This window comes from Antechinus flavipes, chromosome 3, assembly GCF_016432865.1.
Source record: "Antechinus flavipes isolate AdamAnt ecotype Samford, QLD, Australia chromosome 3, AdamAnt_v2, whole genome shotgun sequence".
Classification (NCBI taxonomy): domain Eukaryota; kingdom Metazoa; phylum Chordata; class Mammalia; order Dasyuromorphia; family Dasyuridae; genus Antechinus; species Antechinus flavipes.
Genome location: NC_067400.1, coordinates 621,219,240 through 621,234,472, shown reverse-complemented (window position 1 = coordinate 621,234,472; position 15,233 = coordinate 621,219,240). Strand labels below are relative to the sequence as shown.

Here is a 15,233-nt window from a genome sequence, read left to right as displayed (position 1 = left end):
TACTCATATTGCCCCTCAGACAGCATTATCTGAAGTAAGAACATATTATAAAGTGCTTTGTTATCCAAAAATACTATATCTAAAGTATAAGAGAGAGTGTAATTATTATAAATTTCTGTCATATCACATAATCCCAGTCACAGGCTAGCCTAGTAACTGCAATTGTAAGTTCCAAAAGGACCAAAAGCACATATACTGGCTGCTGTTGGGAACTGATAGTTTGGAAATGGAAAGGCATGCTGTCATTTAAGGGGTGGAGGGAAGAAGAACGACTGAAAGCAAGGAGTAATTAAAAATAAAAGACCCACTCATTTATCCCAAATTTAGTCTTTATTTGGTCTTGACCATCAGCATGAGCTTCACATCTTTTTGTTTGGCTTTGCTGCCCTCTCATTTGAAAGAAAGTTAAAAATAAGGTCTGAACACATTGCTTGGAAGAGAATCATGTGGCCTCTGTTCCAAAGCTGTATTATACAGTTTCTACCTGTTCTGCAGCTTAAAATTATAAAATATCCAGTCAGGTCAGTTCATTGTAACCTAGGATAATTATAGACAGTCTACTGAAAGTAACAGTTTTTATTTTGACTAGACTAGTTGGTTTGAAATTGTTCTTTTATAGACAGAGTGGGGAGGATGGTGAGAGGGGGCCCGTTTATTTTAGGTGCCATGTGGAATTCCCTAAAGGAAGATATAAACATATCTTTTCCACCAACTTTTCCTGACAGTGATCCTAGGCTTTTTCAGGAGTCATATTCCATGACCTGGAGTAAACCTACTCAACTTTCCCACGTATTCTTTTTTGATTTCCAGAAATGAAGTCAAAAACAATATATTATGTTCTAGAAAGGGTCTAATCTCTATTCCTTCAGATAGATGCTTTTTAGCTTTCTTAAGTCCTTTTAGATATTCAGAGGAGAAAGTGAAGGAATTAAGCTGATAATAGTCTGGTTATTATATTATAAATATATAGTCAGGCTATACTTAGCATCATTGTATGTCCTAGCTGCTGCCCTGTTTTGAGGTGGATATATATATATTCTAAAGTAAACTAAATTTGTTTGTAGAGCAACTAAAATTCCTATAATAAAAGCACCTAAGAATTTAGTTCTGTTATTAAAATTGTTTGAGAAGTTTAAATTTGGTTGATTTTCAGATATATTCTTTAGAAGACCTAGAAAAGGGTTTGACAAAAGTACATTTAGGAAGTAGCTCTAGATTATTTCTGAGAATCTTCTGAATGACTTGTTTCTTTTTAGTTTAGTGTGAAAGGACTAGTTATCCTTTAAATTCATGATAATATCTGCAGAATCAAACCACTGAATTTCATAGTTCATCATAAATGCATGATAATAAGTGATCTTATGGATTGCTAACATTTTTATTAGAACATTTGATTTTCACACAAAATGCACTGTCTCATTCCCCCCCCTTTTTTTAATAAAATTGATATAAAGGCAAACCTTATATCTTAATTTCTTTAAGTTAATGTGCCAAATTTTGCCAAATTAACTTGGAAGAAAATTGTACTCAATTTCTTATTCTCACCTCATTATCATACTTCAATTAACAACAGGTCCTCGCTCATCACATCCTTTAAAACTTGCTAGGATAAGAGTAATCTTAATTGTTAGAACTAGTCAATACATATCAGCAAACCTCAGTGAGGTTTTATCAGTTATGTTGAAGAGAGAAAATTCTATTATTTATGAAAGTCATAAAATTTCAAAGTACAACTAATAACTGATACCTGTTGTAAGCTGTCTTTATTATCAAAATATTCATGGTAGTGATCCACACATCTTAGTATTTTGTCCCTGATAGTAACACTCAGAGAATATATATTTGTTCTTTGTGAAACTTGATACCATATCCCTAATCAAGATATCTTTAAGTGGTTCACATTAAATACAGAAAATTCAATAGTGTCTGAAGCTGACATATTTTAATCAAGTCAGATTTTATGTCACTACAATGATAAAGCTTGATTTTTAAGGGGATTTAATGAAAAGTAAAAGTAGTTTTAACAGTGATTTACTTATTTAAATAATTAAATTGTGACCTCAGTACTTAATTTGAGGAACCAATTTTATCTTGATGCATAACTCAGGAGTGGTTATAGCTACAGAGCCATGGAAATAGACTGCATTTTTAAAGCCTTGAAAGTTTTCCAGCTGCTCTGTTAAATTACTTTTGCTACTGCAATGACTTGCTAATAGCATTTTCCCCATTAATATAGATTGGTTACCCTAAAAGAAAATACCAAAGACACTTCCCTCATGCTACATGATCATCTCTGCTTTTCATCTATATTCATTAGAGTTGAATAATTACTACATTATGAATAGTAGTTAAAGATATGAATATTGGAACTTACAATAATCTATAGTCCAATAACATTTTCTATAATATTTATCCAGTGTCTGTTTTCTCCTAGAATTGTTAAAAATATTACAAAGTACTGAGTGGAATCAGTCAAAATTAAATTCTTCCATAGCAATCTAATGCATAGATTTTTCTTCTGCTGGTTTTTATTTTATTGTGCAATGTTCTTTCCAAGATTGTTGTACTAGTGGCAGATAACTGAATTACTCAGAAAATATGGGTTTAATTTTTTTTTTAATAATAACTTTTTATTGACAGAACCCATTCCAGGGTAATTTTTTTACAACATTATCCCTTGCACTTGCTTCTGTTCTGATTTTTCCCCCTCCCTCCCTCCACCCCCTCTCCTAGATGGCAAGCAGTCCTATATATGTTAAATATGTTGCAGTATATCCTAGATACAGTATATGTTTGCAGAACCGAACAATTCTCTTGTTGCACAGGGAGAATTGAATTCAGAAGGTAAAAATAACCTGGGAAGAAAAACAAAAATGCAAATAGTTTACAGTCATTTCCCAGTGACCTTTCTTTGGGTGTAGCTGCTTCTGTCCATCATTGATCAATTGAAACTGAGTTAGGTCTCTTTGTCAAAGAAATCCACTTCCATCAGAATACATCCTCATACAGTATCATTGTTGAAGTATATAATAATCTCCTGGTCCTGCTCATTTCACTTAGCATCAGTTCATGTAAGTCTCTCCAAGCCTCTCTGTATTCATCCTGCTGGTCATTTCTTACAGAACAATAATATTCCATAACATTCATATTGGGTATAATTTTTAAAATCACATAGCCAGTTTTTCATTTATTATTGTTAATAATAATCATCCTAAAGAAAAATCAGTGTAGAAGCTGTCAATTATTCATTTGAGTTGCATTTTTTTATGGGGCTCTTGTTGGAGAATAAATTGTTGTATAACTGAATTATTGTAAAACTAAAGCTTAAATCAGGGAAATAGTGTTTTTTAAATTTTATTTTGTTATTTTTGTTTATTTTTAACACACATTGCTTTATGAATCATGTTGGGAGAGAAAAATCAGAGCAAAAAGGAAAAACGATGGGAAAGAAAAAAAAAATCCAGGAAAAAAAAGAAGTGAAACATCACATGTGTTAATTTACTTTCAGTCTCCGCAGTTCTTCTAATGGATGCAGATGGCATTTTCTGTTCCAAAATTTATTGGGATTGCTTTGGATCACTGAACCATTGAATTTCATGGTTGATCATGGCACATTTTTGTTGCTATTGTGTACAATGTATTCCTGATTCTGCTTGTTTTGCTCAAGCATCAGTTTGTGTAAATATTTCCAGGCTTTTCTAAAATCAGCTTGTTCATCATTTTTTATAGAATAATAATAATATTCCATTCCCTTCATATGCCATAACTTCTTCAGTAATTTCCCAATTGATGGGCATCTACTCATTGTTTAATTCTTTGCTACCAAAAAAAGAGCTGCCACAAACATTTTTGAAAATGTTGATCCCTTTCCCTTCTTTTTGATTTCCTTGGGATATAGACCCAGTAATGGCACAGTTTTGTTTGCACAGTTGTGTTGCCCTTTGGCCATAGTTCCAGATTGTTCTCCAGAATGGTTCAGTCATTTTGTAACTCCACTAACAATGCATTAGTGTCAGAGAAATAATTTTTTTATTTTTTATTTTTTTCCCATTTATTAAAGCTTTTTATTTTTCAAAACATATGCATGGACAATTATTCAACATTAGCCCTTGTAAAGCCTTGTATTTCGATTTCTCCCATCTTCCCCCACCCACTCCCCTAGATGGCAATTAGCCCGATATATGTTAACATTGTAGAAATATATGTTAAATCCAATCCATGTTTATACAATTATCTTCCTGCACAAGAAAAATCAACTCAAACAAGTAAAAACAAAAAAAAAAGAAGAAGAAGAAAAGGTGAAGCAAAATAAAATGCAAGCAAGCAACAACAAAAAGAGTGAAAATGCTATGTTGTGAACCACACTCAGTTCCCATTGTCCTCTCTCTGGTGTAGATGGCTCTCTTCATCACTAAACAATTGTTGAAGAGAGCCACGTCCATCAAAATTGATCATCATATAGTCTTGTTGCCATGTATGATGATCTTCTAGTTCTGCTCGTTTCACTTTGCATCAATTCATGTAAGTCTCTCCAGGCCTCTCTGAAATCATCCTGCTGGTTATTTCTTTTTCTTTTTTTTTTTTTAATATTTTATTTTATTTTATAATAACTTTATATTGACAGAATCCATGCCAGGGTAATTTGATTGTTTCTTACAGAACAATAATATTCAATAATATATTCATATACCACAACTTATTCAGCCATTCTCCAATTGATGGGCATCCATTCAGTTTCCAGTTGCTTGCCACACTACAAAAAGGGCTGCCACAATCATTTTTGCACATGTGGGTCTCTTTTCCTCCTTTAAAATCTCTTTGGGATATGAGCCCAGTAGAAACACTTCTGGATCAAAGGGTATGTACCAGGGAAATAATTTTAATGCAAATATTTTTAAAGATTTTATTAATGTCTTTTGTTTTTACATATCCTTCATCGCCCCCTATGTGTCTCCCTTCTAACAAGGGGATTTTTTTTTAAAGGAAAAAATACAAGAGCTAAACCAAAATCATATCAAAAAAATCTGGCATTATATCCAGTGTTCCACACCCATGGACCTTTTCAACCTCTTCAAAGAAGGAGAAGGGGGAGTGCCTTCTCATATCTTTTTTGGAGCCAAGCTTGGTTATTCTAATTTCACAACAGGTGTGATTGCTTTGTGTTTTTTTTTTCCTACTACATTCATGTGGGGCAGTTTTCTTAAGTGGTTATTCTCCTTTATCATCAGTGGGACTGCTGCTTTGTTTCTATTACAAGTAGGGGAAAAAATGCTACTATAAGTAATTTGGTGTTCAGAATTTTTGTTAATGTCCTTCCTTGAGACATATGCCAAGTAGTGGAATTTTTAGGTCAAAGGATAAGAACATTTGTCACTTTATTTACATAATTCCAAAAATGCTTTCCAGAATAGTTATCAGTTTATTACTCTACCAAAAGTGTGTAGGTTTTGATAACTCCTCTGACTCTTCCCAGCTTGCTTTATGCCATCCCATTTTTTTTTTTTAAGAACAATACTTCCCCTCTAGCTCACCAGTAACTCAAATTCTCTTCCTCTCCATACCATAACTCCAGGTCTTTCACCTCTACTTTATTTATTGTCTTCTTCCATTTATATTTAATTTTTGTGAAGGGAGTGGTTGTCTTTCTTCTTTTTCAAGACTACTGACTCACCTTTAGTGTCTACCAATCATCCAGCTCACAAAGCCATCCGCTACTCCTAGCTGTTGCTGGTCATCCTAACTTTTGTCCTGTGGCTTGACATACCTCTGGATGAAAAAGTGAGGCTGATGGTTTGTGCAACTCTGCCTCACTCAAATCTAATTCACCCACAAGTGAAGATATCACTCATTCGTGGTGTCACTGATCTTCAGAATCAAAGAATGAATAGCAACATGTCTTTCTTCCATGTGGTCCCTGTATTTCCAGTTAGAGAATAGTTAGAACAGTTCCTGTCATATAGTGCTTGATATATGCTTCATTTATCTATTACCTATCAAAATTTTTTGATGTTCAGTTGTGTCTGACTCTTTGTGTCTTTTTATACCACAGTACGCCAGTGTTGTCCATAGTTTTTTCCTGGAATGGTTTGCCATTTCCTTTTGCAGTAGATTAAGGCAAACAGGTTAGCCAAAAGTAAATGTTTGAAATGGACATTGAATTCAAGCCTTCTTGAATGCACCCATGCATTCTACCCATTGAAGTACTAGCTGCGTCCTACCTATCAAAATGAATTCTCCTCATATTTTGTCATCTTGAATAGATGTATTTCTGAAGCTTGTTATGTACATCCCTTTTAGAATAACTTTTTTAGTCTCTCTTGATTACTCAGGGTCATTCTCCTGAACATTTATTATTGTATAGAACTATCCCACAGAAATGATTTCTGAGATCAGGAAAGTGAGTAGAACATTTCTTAGTTTTTGTTGAGTGTCGTCTTCTCATTGGTGCGCCTTTTGTATGAGATGATAAATCAGGAGCTGTTTTTGGCAGAAATGTTCTGATTTTCTTTTGTAGCTTGAGCTATGTCAGTTACTTCTTGTGACTTGTCTCTTTCTGGCATCTTACTTTTTTCCTCTTTCTATATTCATAGCATTTTTACTTGTGAAGTTTGGCTTTTCTGGTTTTTATTAAGAGTATTTGTTTCCTCCTTCTTGCTGAGCTAACTCATAAAATCTTTTTTTTGAATAATTTTGAGATCATAAAATATCTTCATAGTTGAAAAGAAACTATCACTTTGTTACTATCTTTTGTATCTTATGCAACTATATTCTTTATGGTTGCTGCTGTCCGACCTCCAGATAAATTGAAGCAGTACTAAATCTTTGTAATCTTTAAGTTGTTTCCCATCTGATACTACAATTATTTCCCCCGCTTATCTGGAAAAAGTTATAGTACAGATAATCAGTTTCTAGGTTCATTGTTTTCAATTAAACTAAAGATACTCTTTCCTTTTCTGTCCTCAAATTCGTTTATCCATTCATTATTCAATAAATTTTCATTGATTATTCATATATGTGAAGTCTGACTATGGTATGGAAGAAGGATTGGGATAAGATACTGTAATATATTTGTGTCCGCTGCCTTTGATTCCTTTCTTCTTTAATCTTTAAGTAACATAATGAATTTGAGATTTTTTTTCCCCATTTCTTATAAATATATTGTTTTAGGAAGATTGAGTTTTCTTGGAGTCTCAAGCTTTTGCATATGTTTTTCTCTCAGAAAGGAAGGCTTCTAATGAGGTAGCTAAGGATAAGTCATGGGTTCTGGAGATAGAACCATGAACTGAACCATGTTCAGTTGCCATCTCCCTGACTGTAATGTTATTTAGGCCATAATAGGAAAGAGGCTTGACATTAGTATTAGTCTAGAGAGGCCACCTCTGAACTGGCCATATTTTAGTCCTCCTAAGCTTCTGATCTTTCTTCTTCAACAGTGAATAAGATTCTTGTGTCTTCTTGTTTCTCATGTAATTGGACAATTCAATCCCTCACAGAAGTTTTGGTGTTTTGTTTTGTTTTTTTTTGATAGAAATGGTTCAGAATTCTGATTCTTTCCTTCACTTGCCCCTCTCTTTAGAAGTTAGAAGTAGGGAAACATAACAAAAGCCAATACATCTCTGCCATCAAGAAAGGAATCATTTCCAATACGGTTCCACATATAGTTACTAGGATTATTATATAAGAATATGTATTTGTAAGGTCTTTGCATAGAGACACATTAGTCATCTGTACTGTCTATAACATTGTTATCAAATATATAGATTTCCTCCAAGGTTAGCTAAATGATATTTTATTTTTTCCAAAATGGAATTCAATAAATAGAAGCAATAGAATACACACACACACACACACACACACACACACACACACACTCGCTCACTCACTCTCAATCTCTCTCTCTCTCTCTCTCTCTCACATTTATTTTTGTTAGCCATAACAAAGTAACATGACAGGATGGATATGGTTGTTCTTTGGAAAAGATTTAATTGTTTTTGCTACAAATCTCTTCCATACTTTATACTGTACTTTCACCGTAATGACAGTTTTGTCTTCAATGAACACATATGCTTATTCAAAAGAGAAGATTCTCTATATAGAGAGAAACCAGCTGTAAATCTGTGATCCCATACAATTTGCCTTCTTGAGAATGCTTATTAAGAGAAGTCATGTCATAAAACTATGTGCCCTGTTGCCTTGCACCATCTAGTGGTATTAGTTGAATATAGAATAAAATCTTCACATCACCAATTCTTTAATGAATTTTCCAAAGCCATTCCTAAAGGGTATATTTCATACTTTTCCAACTGAAATAGATTACAGTAACTTAGCTGTTACACAGTAATTTCATTAAAGCTGTGTGCAAATATTGGAATCTGTTAAAAAGGAAAAATGGGATGTTGCATTTTAATTCTTTATATAGATATACAAATGAATTTTAAAAGTAAGAATGATAATATAAGGTGGTAATTATATTAAGGAAAATGCCAACCTCTTCAGGTTAGATGTTAATTAGAACTCTTTATTATTATTATTATTTTTTGGAATTATAAAATTTTCATTAAAATACTTTGTTTTACTATTTAATATTGTAAAAAACACTTTGGTTTTATGTTTTTAATATAGGATCATAAATAGAATTATGATTTATTACATTTTGGCCAATTTAAAGCTTGTAAATTAATAATATTTTAAAATTTTCTTGAATATATAGAATGTTTTTAAATGTTGGATTTTTTTTACTAGTTCTTTCATATTAGACTTATTGATCCATTAATAACATGATAACTAATCTCACAAGAGTTAATTAACAAATGGAATATGAGCTGAGAAAGGAAGAAATGAAGGTAATGAACACAATTTTAAAATTAGAATCAATTAAGAGCATGGATTCAATAAATCTGAGATCTGATGACCCAAATTGATTGCATTGTATTCTTGTATTGTTGTCATTGTAAAGGCAAGAGCAATTCCTGTGTTTTTTGGTTTTGCTTTTTCAAAAATTTCTCTATTAAAATGTGAAAGAATCAGTTGGAAAAAACAGTAGCTTTTTGAAGTATACTTTCCATAATTTCTCAGATTTCCTCATAAAATACTGGGTAGTTTTCTAGGGCGTCCACATAATTCAGATATTGGTAACTGGTGATCAAACTCTTCTTTTTTAACAATATTCAAATAGTGGTTGGAAAGTTCATTGTGTAACCACATTAGTAAAATTAGTTTTCTGGAAAAAAAAAAAAACAATATTCAAATAGGTAGGAAATAAAGCTCATTGTAAACACTCTCAGATGCATCCACTAGTATATTGTGTGGTTTTCTCTAATTGCCATTCTCTCACAAGGGAAAGTTCATTTTGGGTGAAAGAAGATTTCTCTAGTTACTTTAGAGCAGGGGTCCTCAAACTACGGCCGCGGGCCAGATGCAGCAGCTGAGGACATATATCCCCCTCACCCAGGGCTATGAAGTTTCCTTATTTAAAGGTCCACAAAACAAACTTTTTGTTTTTACTGTAGTCTGGCCCTCCCACAGTCTGAGGGACAGTGAACTGGCCCCTTATTTAAAAAGTTTGAGGACCCCTCCTTTAGAGTGATCTCACTAGTTATTGTGTAAGTGCAAATGTGTATAAAATAAGCTAGCTTGCTCTTGATTCTTAGTCAAGACTAAGTGTAGATGAAATGAGATCTGAACTCATATAGAGAATCCTCTTATCATTAAGACTACAGAAATAATATCCCACTTCACCAAGTTCATTTTCATTTTCCCAAGATGAATTTCTAAGTTGATTTCTGTCATAATTTCTAACTCATTTCAGACTTTCTGATTTGTTATTTTTACTTTATGAAATAGCCATTTTTTTTTACTAGTGAATTATTAACAGAGGTGTGAATCACAAAAATACATTTCTTTTTTGAAGATAGGACACAATGCTAACTCCTTATAGTATCCCAACAGATGTATTGTTTAAATATACATGTCTGTTTAAAATTATTTGTTTCCTACTTTGAACAGTCGTAGGTTTTAGGATGCCATTTCATACAATGCATTTCCTTTGAAGTATTTTCATCTCAATTTCATTGCAAGTTTCCAAATACACTTTGAGTATTATTAATGTGTATATGTTTCCATTTTTTAATGTTTATAGGTAGTTGAACTGAAGCCAGGTGGAAAGGATATTCCTGTCACTAGTGCTAACCGAATTGCATATATCCATCTGGTAGCAGATTATAGACTAAACAAACAGATCCGACAGCATTGTCTAGCCTTCAGACAAGGTCTGGCCAATGTTGTGAATCTTGAATGGCTCAGAATGTTTGACCAGCAAGAAATACAGGTATCATACTTGTTTAAAAGAGATTTCTTCACTGTCATAGACAAGTTTCTTATTTTTATCCTAAATTTAAAATTTTAAACTTGTCGTTTCAGGTGTTAATTTCTGGTGCCCAAGTGCCCATCAGTTTAGAGGACCTCAAATCTTTCACAAATTATTCAGGTACGTTATTACTACTCTGCCATAAATAGCTTTTATTTATTATAGTTTTGTTCTCTTCTTTCAGGAAAACTCCCAAGTGTTCCATAAGTTGTTTCATGTTCAATATAACTTTGTTTTGAAACACAAACAACTTTATGTTGGAAATGATCAATCGTATCTTTACTGACGGAAGATGATTCTAGTTAGTAAATAATAAACTTCAGAGAACAATAATTATTATGCATAATTAGAAAATAGACCATTCTAATTAGTCAAGATATTCCAGCTAACTATAAATTGCCATATGTATCTCCTTGATTTACCAATTTTCAAGTCACCAAAATAGAGTGAAATATAAAATACTCGGTATTACATTGAAAATTTAATTGTTCATTTGTAAATTAGATAGTGCTTTATCACGTTTTAAGTCCTTTGGGGGATAATAATCATTATGAACCATCTATTATTATTTTACCAAATGTTTACATAAATATGAATTCATGGAACATTCTTGTACATGCATCTTTTCTCCCCAACTAGATTTTAAATTTCATGATATTAAGAACTATGTCCTTTTTAAAATTTTGTTTTATTGTTTCTTTCAATTGACATACTTTTTTCCTCTCACCCTTCCCCAATTGAACAAAAAATTAAATAGAAAGAAAACTTTTATAACAAATAGGGATAGTCAAGCAAAGTAAATTACATTGGGTATTTCCAAAAATCTATGCAATACATGTATTACATGTAATCAGCATTTTGAGTTTACCATCTCATTATCAGGATCTGAATACCATTTTCCACATTTCATCTTTTGTATAATAAGAACTGTATCATATCCTTTATTTTTTCCACAGCATACCTTCCTCAGTCCTCTCCATAAAATGATATATGCATTATTAGATGTCTCATAAATATTTTTTAATTGATAGAATGTCAGGTAATAGTTATATTATTTAAAGTTCTGTTTTATACTCTTCTAGCATTGTAATAGAATAAATAATCTGGAACAGTGCTATGTATCAGAAAGAGACTTGAATTTGGGAATCGGAATCCTGGTCTTGACTGACATTAAAAAGCAGTAATCTTAAACTTATCTTAAGAAAATAAATCTTATTTATTAATCTTAATTTATTAAATCTTAAAATCTTAAACAAATTAAACCTACAGCAAGTCTTTTTTAGTTTCTTCAAGAAAATAGTTAAATTGGATTATTACTCTTATCAATCATTATTTCTAATTCCAAAATTCTTTGATCAAGTGTTTCTTTGCCATTTATCTTTTTTAAAATTATCTTTTTAAAAGTCTTTACAACAGTTAACTCAGTACTTAACTCTGCTCCATAAATGAATTTCAATCAGATTTCAATACCTTCCACAAAGGTTGCAAGGCATTAGTTTCCACTATCAAGTCATAATTTTTAAAAATTCATTGATCTTACCTTTTTTAATACCAAGAAATTGTCTTATTGTGTTATTATTCTTATATGTATTGAGAACCTTTACCTTTTAAGGATCCTGGCTATTCTCGTAAATAGACTTAAAATATTACATTTTCACTTAGGTTCCAGTTAAGACACTTGAGATTTTGTTGATGTTATTTCTGAGTACATTGACAGTAAAAACAATTATTTTATTTTTATAATCACTTATCTTGATTAAAAACTATAAACCATCTTGTTCTGTATTCTCAAATAATGTCTAATAAAATTCCTGGGGATAGGTTGTTAGTCCTGTTTTTAGCATCACCAATAGCAGTTAACAGCCTCCTAATAGAATTAATTTAGATTCAGAAACCATTGACATGAAGACTTACTTTGAGTTAAGAACAGTAAAATATTCTGTAAGTAACTAGGCATGTATATTTATTATATGTAATTTTGTCATCCTTAGTTATTATTTAGGGCTTTCACAAATGAGGTATAAGAGATGTGATGTAGTTATATTTGTGGTTCCTTAAGGTAAATTTCTTAAAATCTCCAGTTACCAACATTACTTCATTAGAGATATTTTTCCATTTTCCAGCTTTGAAGATTGGATTGGTTAGATCACAATTACATGGTATAATGTCTTCTTTTCTTCTCACCCTTGTCCTTCCTAAATTTTCTCCATTTGCCCTTGGTGTTAGATTCTTTGTATCTCGATGACCAAGAAAAGAGGTATTACTTCACAATCTGCTTGTATTTTTCTGGCACAGGGATGGAGAGAGTGGGCCTCCAAACATGACCATAAACTAATCCACCTAAAGTCTTTAGTTAACAAGACATTATAATTGTAATAAAATATTCTTCATTTTTTCATAGGAGGCTATTCTGCAGATCATCCAGTAATTAAGATTTTTTGGAAAGTTGTAGAAAGTTTCACTGATGAAGAAAAGCGCAAATTGCTCAAGTTTGTAACAAGTTGTTCTCGACCACCTCTTTTAGGTTTAAGGTATGGCCTTTTACTATACTTAAATTTTAAGCATTCATTGTCACAAAGGTAACGGAAGATGTATAATGGGGATTTAACTGACAAATAATTATGAACTATTTTAGGAAGAGAAGATATTTTGTAACAAGTTGTTCTCGACCACCTCTTTTAGGGTTTAAGGTATGGCCTTTTACTATACTTAAATTTTAAGCATTCATTGTCACAAAGGTAACGGAAGATGTATAATGGGGATTTAACTGACAAATAATTATGAACTATTTTATATGGAAGAGAAGATATTTTGAAATTGCATTTGTATTTGGGTAAACACATCATTTTTTTTTCTTTGGTTCCTAAAAGATTTAATTCCCAAAATTGTCCATTTTAAATGATTAGATTTTTTTAAGAAGTTATTTTTGATGGGTAATTTTCAGTGTGAGACAGACACACACAGAGTAACATTTGTGTTAATGTTTATAAATTTTGACACAGTAGTAGAGTCTACTACTTAAATTTTGTTGTCACTGAAATTCAGAGAGACTTCTAAATAGAATAGAATAAGGTGGAGTAAGCTGGTAGTTGAATGCAAAATTCTTTTTTTTTTTTTAAAATAACTTTTTATTGACAGAACCCATGCCAGGGTAATTTTTTACAACATTATCCCTTGCACTCACTTCTGTTCCAATTTTTCCCCTCCCTCCTTCCACCCCCTCCCCCAAATGGCAAGCAGTCCTATACATGTTAAATAGGTTGCAGTATATCCTAGAAACAATATATGTGTGCATAGCCAAACAGTTCTCTTGTTGCACAGGGAGAATTGAATTCAAAAGGTATAAATAATCTGGGAAGAAAAATAAAAATGCAAACAGTTTACATTCATTTCCTAGTGTTCTTTCTTTGGGATTCATTCATCAATTGAAGCGGAGTTAGGTCTCTTTGTCAAAGAAATCCACTTCCATCAGAATACATCCTCATACAGTATTGTTGTTGAAGTGTATAATGATCTCCTGGTTCTGCTCATTTCACTTAGCATCAGTTCATGTAAGCATCAGTTCATGGTCATTTCTTACAGAACAATAATATTCCATAACATTCATATACCACAATTTACCCAACCATTCTCCCAATTGATGGGCATCCATTCATTTTCCAGTTTCTAGCCACTACAAACTGGGCTGCCACAAACATTTTGGCACATACAGATCCTTTTCCCTTCTTTAGTATCTCTTTGGGATATAAGCCCAGTATTAACACTACTGGATCAAAGGGTATGCACAGTTTTATAACTTTTGAGGCATAATTCCAGATTGCTCTCCAGAATAGTTGGATTCGTTCACAATTCCTCCAACAATGCATCAGTGTCCCAATTTTCCCGCATCCCCTCCAAAATTCATCATCATTTTTTCCTGTCATCTTAGCCAATCTGACAGGTGTGTAATGGTATCTCAGAGTTGTCTTAATTTGCATTTCTCTGATCAATAATGTGAATGCAAAATTCAAAAATGCATAGTATAGTAGGAGATAACCTTTCAGTTTGGGGTTGTTTAGTGTTCCATGTTGTTCCGGTTTTTTTTGTTTGTTTTTTTAATGTCTAGCATCTTCTCATATGGTAGTTGTATATCATAACTATAATATCTTCAAGTAAATTCTTTCATTTTTAAACTGTTTTCGATACATAATAATGTGCTGAAATTGTGTTTATTCTTTGTCACATATATTGTTTGCTTCTTAAATCTTTATCAAATCCTAAATTGTATTTATAAGTAGAATGTTAAAAATTGAAATACTACTTAGCTTCTTATGAAGAGTATTATTATGTGGGTTTTTACTGTTGCTTATCTTATTAGATTACATGGGCCTCTTTATTTTACCATCCCTAAAAGGTTACCTCGTGTAAATTTGCCTGTTATTTTTTGCTTTAAAATAGTCTAGTAAATATTGACTAGTTTTGTATTTATTTTATACATATACAGACATACATACATTGTGTGCATACATTTAATAGGACAAGGTTTTAACACTCAATAGAGGATAGTCTATTTGTGTATTAATTAATAGGCTAAGACACTATCAGTTATATGTGTGCTCATATAGAATGTATAGATAGATAATCATTTTCAATATAATCTATATTTTAAAAGTTCTGTTGAGTTCTTATTTTGCAGTGTTGCTAAATGAAAATTTTCTTAATCTTTCCTGTTCACACAATTTAACAGTTTTAGATTGTGAAACTAGCAAAAAGGTATATTTCTCTGAATGATTAGTGTTTCTCTGAATAAATGTAAGTCTGTAAACCTTTCAACAAAAGTTTTATAGGATATTGGTAGCATAACTAATTGAAAGATTATTCACTTCCA

General features: G+C 32.0%; 1 long non-coding RNA gene across 1 annotated transcript; it reads left to right on the top strand.

The window, feature by feature from the left end:
* Window positions 1-10,043: 10,043 nt before the first annotated feature.
* On the top strand, window positions 10,044-12,888 carry LOC127558219 (uncharacterized). The gene is made up of 3 exons (XR_007952738.1): window positions 10,044-10,327; window positions 10,420-10,486; window positions 12,768-12,888. It is a non-coding gene; the product is annotated as an uncharacterized LOC127558219 (long non-coding RNA).
* The last annotated feature ends 2,345 nt before the right edge of the window (window positions 12,889-15,233 follow it).